General features: G+C 57.0%; 1 long non-coding RNA gene and 5 other non-coding genes across 6 annotated transcripts in view; all 6 read left to right on the forward strand.

The window, feature by feature from the left end:
- The first annotated feature begins 929 nt into the window (after positions 1–929).
- On the forward strand, positions 930–1022 carry LOC112066299 (small nucleolar RNA SNORD116). The gene has a single exon (XR_002892541.1). It is a non-coding gene; the product is annotated as a small nucleolar RNA SNORD116 (small nucleolar RNA).
- A 2673-nt stretch (positions 1023–3695) lies between these two features.
- LOC112066304 (small nucleolar RNA SNORD116) lies at positions 3696–3788 on the forward strand. Its single transcript, XR_002892546.1, has one exon. It is a non-coding gene; the product is annotated as a small nucleolar RNA SNORD116 (small nucleolar RNA).
- Positions 3789–3876, forward strand: LOC112066307 (small nucleolar RNA SNORD116). The gene has a single exon (XR_002892549.1). It is a non-coding gene; the product is annotated as a small nucleolar RNA SNORD116 (small nucleolar RNA).
- Positions 3877–6115: 2239 nt separating this feature from the next.
- Positions 6116–9601, forward strand: part of LOC114487208 (uncharacterized) — a 16976-nt gene continuing 13490 nt past the window's right edge. The window contains exons 1-2 of the long non-coding RNA XR_003682120.2: positions 6116–6250; positions 7936–8069. This is a non-coding gene — a long non-coding RNA (uncharacterized lncRNA). The remainder of the gene's footprint in view (positions 6251–7935; positions 8070–9601) is intronic.
- Positions 6462–6554, forward strand: LOC112066300 (small nucleolar RNA SNORD116). Its single transcript, XR_002892542.1, has one exon. It is a non-coding gene; the product is annotated as a small nucleolar RNA SNORD116 (small nucleolar RNA).
- On the forward strand, positions 8285–8377 carry LOC112066306 (small nucleolar RNA SNORD116). Its single transcript, XR_002892548.1, has one exon. It is a non-coding gene; the product is annotated as a small nucleolar RNA SNORD116 (small nucleolar RNA).

A 9601-nucleotide genomic window follows, 5' to 3' on the forward strand; every position in this document is an offset into this window, starting at 1 on the left:
TGTAGCCAGCTGCACGAAGGTATTGGCCCGCCCATAGGCTGTTTCCTTGCTTCCAGAAGTGCCGGGAGTGGCCCCAAGTGCACATCAGATGTGCTACAAGCTGGCAGGATCTCCCGTGGCCTATGTCAACCGCCCCTGGGGGGTCAAAGTTCACATTCAGCCTCTTGAAGCTTGCAGGGGTCTTTCTCCATTCAATTGGGGGGTCCAACGGCAGGGCGCTGTGTATAAAGTGTGGGTTTTATTGTTCGAGGTCTCAGCAGAGGGCCACAGCGACACACAGAGACCAAGATGCGGATTCAGAGGCACACAGAGAAGCCCAGAAGCGCGCGTCCTCGTGCCCAGTCACAGTCACACACGTTCACACGCGTGAACACACACATACTCCCTCTCACACACCGGCCAACGTACGTGCCTAGCTTCCTGCAGTTGTGCAGCTAGACAAACATTGAGTTCTCGGTAAGGGTAGAGGTCCTTGGGAAGCAGGGTCTGGGCTCATGCCCAGGTAAACATTCGTGTGAATCATGTTCTCTTGGGAACCCGGTCCATTCTGAAGCCTGTGTGATCTATGTCCACTTCTCAGGTGTAGCTGCTGGGCAAGGCTGGCCGTCGGCAAAGACCAGAAGACCTTCGCGTTGTCTGATGACTGGAGGTGCTAAGGAGAACTGGAAAAATGGGACAGGCGCGTGTTGCTATGTGTGACCGTGGCTAACTCCGGAAGGTAGGCATTCACCCAACCTGAGATGTGCCATTGGATATGAGGTTTTCCTCAGACGGGCCCAGTGGCTGCCAGAGTGGATTGACTGTTGCTCTTGCTGAGTGGCCTGAGGACTGTAGATTCCCCAGGGTTTTGGAGTACTACGGGGTCATGGCTCCTCTGCAGGCCCCCACGACATGCCCGGTTGTGTTCTGCAGCCTCCCAGCACGTGCTTGGATCGATGATGACACCCTTGTATGCATTCCTTGGAAAATCTGAACAAAATGAGTGAGAACCCTCTACCGTCTCCTCATCGAAACTGAGGTCCAGCACGTTTCCTCTCTCGGCGGTAGGGGACCGTGAGGAGGGAGGGCCAGCATCCCCTGCTGGCATGCATGCAAAAAACACCCAGGGCTCCTAATATTGGAGGGGTTCCTGTCTGACGGTCGACTGTGTCCACCCATAAGCTGGGTCGTCTATGAATATCAGGTCTCTGCTGCAAGGCCGTTGAGGCAATGCGAGAGGGCGTGCTCTCCTGCTTGTCTTCAGAGTCGGAGTGTGTGCTGGTGTAGGCCAAGTGAGCTTGCAGCTTGGAAAAGTGTGTTTGGGCCAGGCTCACGCTTCGTGCATGCCGCTTCGGGGTTTAATTCTGGAGGCCAAAACGAGCAAGGTTCTCTGGTTGGAGACTGGAGCCTCAGGCCAGGCCTGTGGCCCTCCCTGTTCTTGCGTTTGGCACTGTGACTTTCTTGACTGCCAAGTGAGGCCGGAGCTGTGGTCGGCTGTGGCTCGGGGTGGGCGTCGGCCTAAAGTGGCTGATGGATTATGCCTCAGTGTTGCCCTTGTCTGCTCCTCTACTTTAACTACCGGCAGAGTGTTGGGGACAAGTGGGTCCTCGTGGAGTGGGGCGAGGGCGGTGCTCCGTTTAAGCCTGCGTGGTGGCTGATGGCCGGGACAGGAATGTAAGGGATGATGAGGACAGGACCTTTGTGATGTCATGAAATAGAATGTCATCATTGGGTGGCAGGTGTCGGCCTCGGCTTCCCGAGGATGTGTCCCGTTCGTGATGGGCTGGCATCAGCTGCCTAAGAAGGGGAGGCTTTGGCAGTTCATGAGGATGCGGTGAGGTAGGTAACTTGTCATCAGCTGCGATCCCGTTGCCGGAGGAATGACTCCCAAAGGGTGTCTTGCGGCACCTAGAGTAGATGGACATGCTGAGGTATTGGTGCCGGCCTCCTCGGAGGAAGGTGAGTTATGCGAGCGTGCGCTTTGGCCGCTTTGTTCCCTCTTCTGGGAATGTGCAGCGCGAAAGTGTTTCTCCCAGAGGGCATGAGGTGGCCGGCCCGTGTGGCACGCGGGCCTTTCAAACAGCCAGAGGTTTATGCGGGCCGGAGGTGGGGGCACCGTGGCGAAGCCCGGTGCACTGCCGTGGACAGCCACTGTGCCCTTTCTGACTTGCAAGTCCCCTCGCGTGACAGAGGTCTTCCATTGAATGTCTGTGTGTGATCCTCGGGGACAGTGGCTTTCAACACTCTGAGGTCCACGGTAGTGTCGCTGTGGCAGTGAAGAAATGCCAGAATGCATGGGGTGTGGTCAGCGTCATCAAAGCAGACATGTATTCAGTCTGCCTTCCTTGGTGTACAGCGTCCCCATGTTCGCATGGCGTCTGTGGCTTCCAGCAAGGTCGAGTCGCCGTGCGGGCAGGAGGTGGGCAGGTAGGCCGAGGCTGTCAAGCATTTGAGCGTTTGCTCCGGGTTTATGGCTGCCAAACATGCCGGCTGGGAGCTGGCGAGCCGTGGCCGGGAAAATGGCCTAGTTTCCGTCGTGGGGTTCCAACCTGGCTCATGGTTGCTAAAGCCCAGCACTTCCCGTGGTGGGCATTCCCAAGGGTCCACAGAACGTGATTTGTCCTAGTTGGCGAGAAGTGGCACTTGGGCTGAAGTCCGCTAGCCCCTTGAGAGGTGCGGGGCTGCGTCTTGCCTGTAGCCAGCTGAAGGTCAGTGTCAACGCCAACCATGGGAGGTTTCCTTGCTTCCCAAAGTGCTGGGAGTGGCCCCAGGTGGACATCAGATGTGCTCCTAGGTGGCAGGGTCTCCAGGTCCATGTACATGTGACACCCACGGCCGGGAGGCAGGTCTGGACGAATCTTTGTGCTTTGGTCAGAAGGCATGGCTGTGGGAGAGCGGGAGACCGTTGCCTATTTCAACAGCCTCTGGGGGTCAAAGTTCACATGTGGCCTCTTGAAGCTGACAGGGGACTTTCTGCATTCAGTGGGGTGGTCCAAAGCCTCGGTGCTGTGTATAAACTGCGACTTTTACTGTTCAAGGTCACTGCCGAGGGCCTCAAGGATACACAAAGACCAAGACGCGGATTCAGAGGCCCACACAGAAACCCCCAAGCGCGTCATCCCGCGCAGTCACTGTCACGCCCGCGCGCACGCAGGAACACACACATACACCCTCACACACAACGGCCAACGTACGTGCCTAACTTACTGCCGTCGTGCTGTCAGGCAAACATTCAGGTCTTCGTAAGGGATAGAGGTCCTTGTGAAGCAGGTTCGGGGCTCCAGCCCAGGGAAATGTTCTCATGAATCACGTTCTAGAGGACCCCGGTGCAAGTCTGACTCCTGAGTGATTTCTGTCCACTTCTCAGGTGCAGTTGATTGGCAAGGCTGGCCGATGGCAAAGAACACAGGACGTTTGCGTGGTCTGACGACTGGAGGTGATGAGGAGAACTGGAAGCAGAGAGCTGGGCCATGTTGCCGAGAGTGGACGTGGACAACACAAGTCGGTAGGCATTCACCCACCCCAAGATGTGCCATTGAATATTAGGTTTTCCTCAGACGGGCCCAGTGGCTGCAAGAGTGGTTTGACTGTTGCTCTTGCTGAGAGGCCTGAGGGCTGTGTATTCCCCACTCTTTTGGAGTACTCCGAGCTCTAGGCTCCCCTGCACAGCCCCGCGGCCTGCCCGGTTGTGTTCTGCAGCGTCCCAGCATGTGCTTCGATCGATGATGACACCCTTGTGTGCATACCTTGGAAAATCTGAACAAAATCAGTGAGAACGCTGTACCGTCTCCCCATCAAAACTGAGGTCCAAGTCGTTTCCTCTTGTGTGCATACCTTGGAAAATCTGAACAAAATCAGTGAGAACGCTGTACCCTCTCCCCATCAAAACTGAGGTCCAGGTCGTTTCCTCTCTCAGGAGTAGGGGAGTGTGAGGAGTTAGGGCCCGCGTCTCCTGCCGCCATGCATGCAAGCACCACCCAGGGCTCCAACATTGGAGGGGCTCCCGTCTAAGGGTCAACCGTGTCTGCACATTAGCTGGGTCGTCCATGAATCGCAGGTCCCTGCTGAAAGGCCGGTGAGGGATTGCGAGGCAGCTAGCTCCCCTTCTGGTCTTCAGAGTCGGAGTGTGTGCTGTTCTAGGCCCAGTGAGCTTGCAGCTTGGTTAGGTGTGTTTTGTCCAGGATCACACTTTGTGCATGCCGCTCCTGGGTTTGAGTCCGGAAGCCGAAATGAGCAATCTTCCTTTGTTGCAGCCTGGAGCCTCAGGCCAGGCCTGTGGCCTTCCCTGTTGTTGCGTATAGCGCGGTGAGGATCTTGAGTGCCCGGTCGGTCTAGGGCAGTGCGTGGCGTTGGGTTCGGGTTCAGCCTCTGCAGAAGGGTGCTGAGCGAGTAGGCTTCGCTGTTGCCCTTGTGAGCTCCTGTACTGCAACTCCCGGCACAGTGTTGGCTGCAAGTGGGTCACGGTGGAGTGGGGTGAGGACCGAGCGCTGTATTTAAGCCTGCGTGGTGGCCGATGGACTGGACAGAACGGTAAGGCGTGACGAGGACAGGTCCTGTGTGATGTTGTGGCATGGGCTGGCATCATTTGGTTGCAGGCACTAGCCTCGGTTTCCCAAGGATGTGTCATGCTCATGATGGGCTGGCATCAGCTGCCTATGGAGGGGATGGCTTTGGCAGTTCACGTGGATGCGGGGAGGTAGGTAACCTGCCTAGAGTTGTGATTCCATTGCCGGACGAATCACGCCCCAAGGGTGTCTTGCGGGACGTAGAGAATGTAGACATCCTGAGGCGTCTTTGCCGGTCTCCTTGGGGGTAGTTGAGTTATGCGAACATGCCCTTTGGCCACTCTGTTCCCTCGTTTGGGAATGTGCAAAGCGAAAGTGTTTCCCCCGGAGGGCATGACGCGGCCGGCCCGTGTGGCAGGCAGGCTTTTAGAACAGCCAGAGGTTTATCTGGAGCAGCCCGTTGGCGGGGCAGAGATGGTGGCACTGTTGCGATGCCAGGTGCGCTGCTGTGGACAGCCACTGTTCCCTTTGAAGCTTCCCGGTCCCCTCGCGTGGCACAGGTCTTGCGTTTGAAATCTGTGTGTGGTCCTCGGGGACAGTGCCTTTGATCCCTGTGAGAACCTTAGTAGTGTCGCTGTTGCAGTGCAGAAGTGCCAGGATGCATGGGGTAAGGTCGGTGTCACCAAAGCCGACACGCTTGCGGTCTGTCTTCCCTGGTGTACAGTGTCCCCGTGTTTGCTTCCAGTAGGGTCAAGTTGCCCTGTGAGCAGGAGGAGGGCACACAGGACGAAGCTGTCAAGCATTTGAGCGCTTACTCCGGATTCAGGGCCGCGAACCCTTCTGGCTGGGCGTTGGCGACACTTGGCCGGGAAGGTGGCCTAGTTTCCGCAGTGGGGTTGGAACCTGGGTCATGGCTGCTGAAGCCCACCGCTTCCTGTGGTGGACATTCCCATGGGCCCTCGGAACGTGATTTGGCCTAGTTGGCGAGAATTGTCACTTGGGCTGAATTTGGTTAGCCCCTTCAGAGGTGCCGGGCTGCATCTTGAATGTAGCCAGCTGCACGAAGGTATTGGCCCGCCCATAGGCTGTTTCCTTGCTTCCAGAAATGGTAGGAGTGGCCCCAATTGCACATCAGATGTGCTACAAGCTGGCAGGATCTCCCGTGGCCTATGTCAACAGCCCCTGGGGGGTCAACGTTCACATTCAGCCTCTTGAAGCTTGCAGGGGTCTTTCTCCATTTAATTGGGGGGGTCCAACGGCAGGGCCCTGTGTATAAAGTGTGGGTTTTATTGTTCGAGGTCTCAGCAGAGGGCCACAGCGACACACAGAGACCAAGATGCGGATTCAGAGGCACACAGAGAAGCCCAGAAGCGCGCGTCCTCGTACCCAGTCACAGTCACACACGTGCACACGCGTGAACACACACATACTCCCTCTCATAAAATGGCCAACGTACGTGCCTAGCTTCCTGCAGTTGTGCAGCTAGACAAACATTGAGTTCTCGGTAAGGGTAGAGGTCCTTGGGAAGCAGGGTCTGGGCTCAAGCCCAGGTAAACATTCGTGTGAATCATGTTCTCTTAGGAACCCGGTCCATTCTGAAGCCTGTGTGATCTATGTCCACTTCTCAGGTGTAGCTGCTGGGCAAGGCTGGCCGTCGGCAAAGACCAGAAGACCTTCGCGTTGTCTGATGACTGGAGGTGCTAAGGAGAACTGGAAAAATGGGGCAGGCGCGTGTTGCTAAGTGTGACCGTGGCTAACTCCGGAAGGTAGGCATTCACCCACCCTGAGATGTGCCATTGGATATGAGGTTTTCCTCAAACGGGCCCAGTGGCTGCCAGAGTGGATTGACTGTTGCTCTTGCTGAGTGGCCTGAGGACTGTAGATTCCCCAGGGTTTTGGAGTACTACGGGGTCATGGCTCCTCTGCAGGCCCCCACGACATGCCCGGTTGTGTTCTGCAGCCTCCCAGCACGTGCTTGGATCGATGATGACACCCTTGTATGCATTCCTTGGAAAATCTGAACAAAATGAGTGAGAACCCTCTACTGTCTCCTCATCGAAACTGAGGTCCAGCACGTTTCCTCTCTCGGGGGTAGGGGACCATAAGGAGGGAGGGCCAGCATCCCCTGCTGGCATGCATGCAAACACCACCCAGGGCTCCTAATATTGAAGGGGTTCCTGTCTGAGGGGCGACTGTGTGTACCCATAAGCTGCTTCGTCTATGAATATCAGGTCTCTGCTGCAAGGCCGTTGAGGCAATGCGAGAGGGCGTGCTCTCCTGCTGGTCTTCAGAGTCGGAGTGTGTGCTAGTGTAGGCCAAGTGAGCTTGCAGTTTGGAAAAGTGTGTTTGGACCAGAACCCTCTACCGTCTCCTCATCGAAACTGAGGTCCAGCACGTTTCCTCTCTCGGCGGTAGGGGACCGTGAGGAGGGAGGGCCAGCATCCCCTGCTGGCATGCATGCAAACACCACCCAGGGCTCCTAATATTGAAGGGGTTCCTGTCTGAGGGTCGACTGTGTGTACCCATAAGCTGCTTGAGCGTTGGCTCCGGGTTTAGGGCTGCCAAACGTGCCGGCTGGGAGCTGGCGAGACGTGGCCGGGGAAATGGCCTAGTTTCCGTCAGGGGGTTCCAACCTGGCTCATGGTTGCTAAAGCCCAGCACTTCCCGTGGTGGGCTTTCCCAAGGGTCCACAGAACGTGATTTGTCCTAGTTGGCGAGAAGTGGCACTTGGGCTGAAGTCCGCTAGCCCCTTGTGAGGTGCGGGGCTGCGTCTTGCCTGTAGCCAGCTGAAGGTCAGTGTCAACGCCAACCATGGGAGGTTTCCTTGCTTCCCAAAGTGCTGGGAGTGGCCCCAGGTGGACATCAGATGTGCTCCTAGGTGGCAGGGTCTCCAGGTCCATGTACATGTGACACCCACGGCCGGGAGGCAGGTCTGGACGAATCTTTGTGCTTTGGTCAGAAGGCATGGCTGTGGGAGAGCGGGAGACCGTTGCCTATTTCAACAGCCTCTGGGGGTCAAAGTTCACATGTGGCCTCTTGAAGCTGACAGGGGACTTTCTGCATTCAGTGGGGTGGTCCAAAGCCTCGGTGCTGTGTATAAACTGCGACTTTTACTGTTCAAGGTCACTGCCGAGGGCCTCAAGGATACACAAAGACCAAGACGCGGATTCAGAGGCCCACACAGAAACCCCCAAGCGCGTCATCCCGCGCAGTCACTGTCACGCCCGCGCGCACGCAGGAACACACACATACACCCTCACACACAACGGCCAACGTACGTGCCTAACTTACTGCCGTCGTGCTGTCAGGCAAACATTCAGGTCTTCGTAAGGGATAGAGGTCCTTGTGAAGCATGTTCGGGGCTCCAGCCCAGGGAAATGTTCTCATGAATCACGTTCTAGAGGACCCCGGTGCAAGTCTGACTCCTGAGTGATTTCTGTCCACTTCTCAGGTGCAGTTGATTGGCAAGGCTGGCCGATGGCAAAGAACACAGGACGTTTGCGTGGTCTGACGACTGGAGGTGATGAGGAGAACTGGAACAAGAGAGCTGGGCCATGTTGCCGACCGTGGACGTGGATAACCCAGGTCGGTAGGCATTCAGCCACCCCAAGATGTGCCATTGGATGTTAGGTTTTCCTCAGACGGGCCCAGTGGCTGCAAGAGTGGTTTGACTGTTGCTCTTGCTGAGAGGCCTGAGGGCTGTGTATTCCCCACTCTTTTGGAGTACTCCGAGCTCTAGGCTCCCCTGCACAGCCCCGCGGCCTGCCCGGTTGTGTTCTGCAGCGTCCCAGCATGTGCTTCGATCGATGATGACACCCTTGTGTGCATACCTTGGAAAATCTGAGCAAAATCAGTGAGAAGGCTGTACCGTCTCCCCATCAAAAGTGAGGTCCAGGACGTTTCCTCTCTCAGGGGTAGGGGAGAGTGAGGAGTTAGGGCCCGCGTCCCCTGCCGCCATGCATGCAAGCACGACCCAGTGCTCCAGCATTGGAGGGGCTCCCGTCTAAGGGTCAACCGTGTCTGCACATTAGCTGCGTCGTCCATGAATCGCAGGTCCCTGCTGAAAGGCCGGTGAGGGATTGCGAGGCAGCTAGGTCCCCTTCTGGTCTTCAGAGTCGGAGTGTGTGCTGTTCTAGGCCCAGTGGGCTTGCAGCTTGGATAGGTGTGTTTTGTCCAGGATCACACTTTGTGCATGCCGCTTCTGGGTTTGAGTCCAGAAGCCGAAAAGAGCAAGCTTCCTTTGTTGCAGCCTGGAGCCTCAGGCCAGGCCTGTGTCCTTCCCTGTTGTTGCGTGTGGCGCGGTGGGGGTCTAGAGTGCCCGGTCGGTCTAGGGCAGTGCGTGGCGGTGGGCTCGGGTTCAGCCCCTGCAGAAGGGTGCTGTGGGAGTAGGCTTCGCTGTTGCCCTTGTGAGCTCCTGTACTGCAGCTCCCGGCACAGTGTTGGCTGCAAGTGGGTCACGGTGCATTGGGGTGAGGACCGAGGGCCGTATTTATGCCTGCGTGGTGGCCGATGGACTGGACAGAACGGTAAGGCGTGACGAGGACAGGTCCTGTGTGATGTTGTGGCATGGGCTGGCATCATTTGGTTGCAGGCACTAGCCTCGGCTTCCCAAGGATGTGTCATGTTCGTGATGGGCTGGCATCAGCTGCCTATGGAGGGGATGGCTTTGGCAGTTCATGTGGATGCGGGGAGGTAGGTAACCTGCCTAGAGTTGTGATTCCATTGCCGGACGAATGACGCCCCAAGGGTGTCTTGCGGGACGTAGAGAATGTAGACATCCTGAGGCGTCTTTGCCGGTCTCCTTGGGGGTAGTTGAGTTATGCGAACATGCCCTTTGGCCACTCTGTTCCCTCGTTTGGGAATGTGCAAAGCGAAAGTGTTTCTCCCGGAGGGCATGACGCGGCCGGCCCGTGTGGCAGGCAGGCTTTTGGAACAGCCAGAGGTTTATCTGGAGCAGTCCGTTGGCGGGGCAGAGATGGTGGCACTGTTGCGATGCCAGGTGCGCTGCTGTGGACAGCCACTGTTCCCTTTGAAGCTTCCCGGTCCCCTCGCGTGGCACAGGTTTTGCGTTTGAAATCTGTGTGTGGTCCTCGGGGACAGTGCCTTTGATCTCTGTG

The sequence above is a fragment of the Physeter macrocephalus genome, chromosome 11 (assembly GCF_002837175.3).
Source record: "Physeter macrocephalus isolate SW-GA chromosome 11, ASM283717v5, whole genome shotgun sequence".
Taxonomy (NCBI): domain Eukaryota; kingdom Metazoa; phylum Chordata; class Mammalia; order Artiodactyla; family Physeteridae; genus Physeter; species Physeter macrocephalus.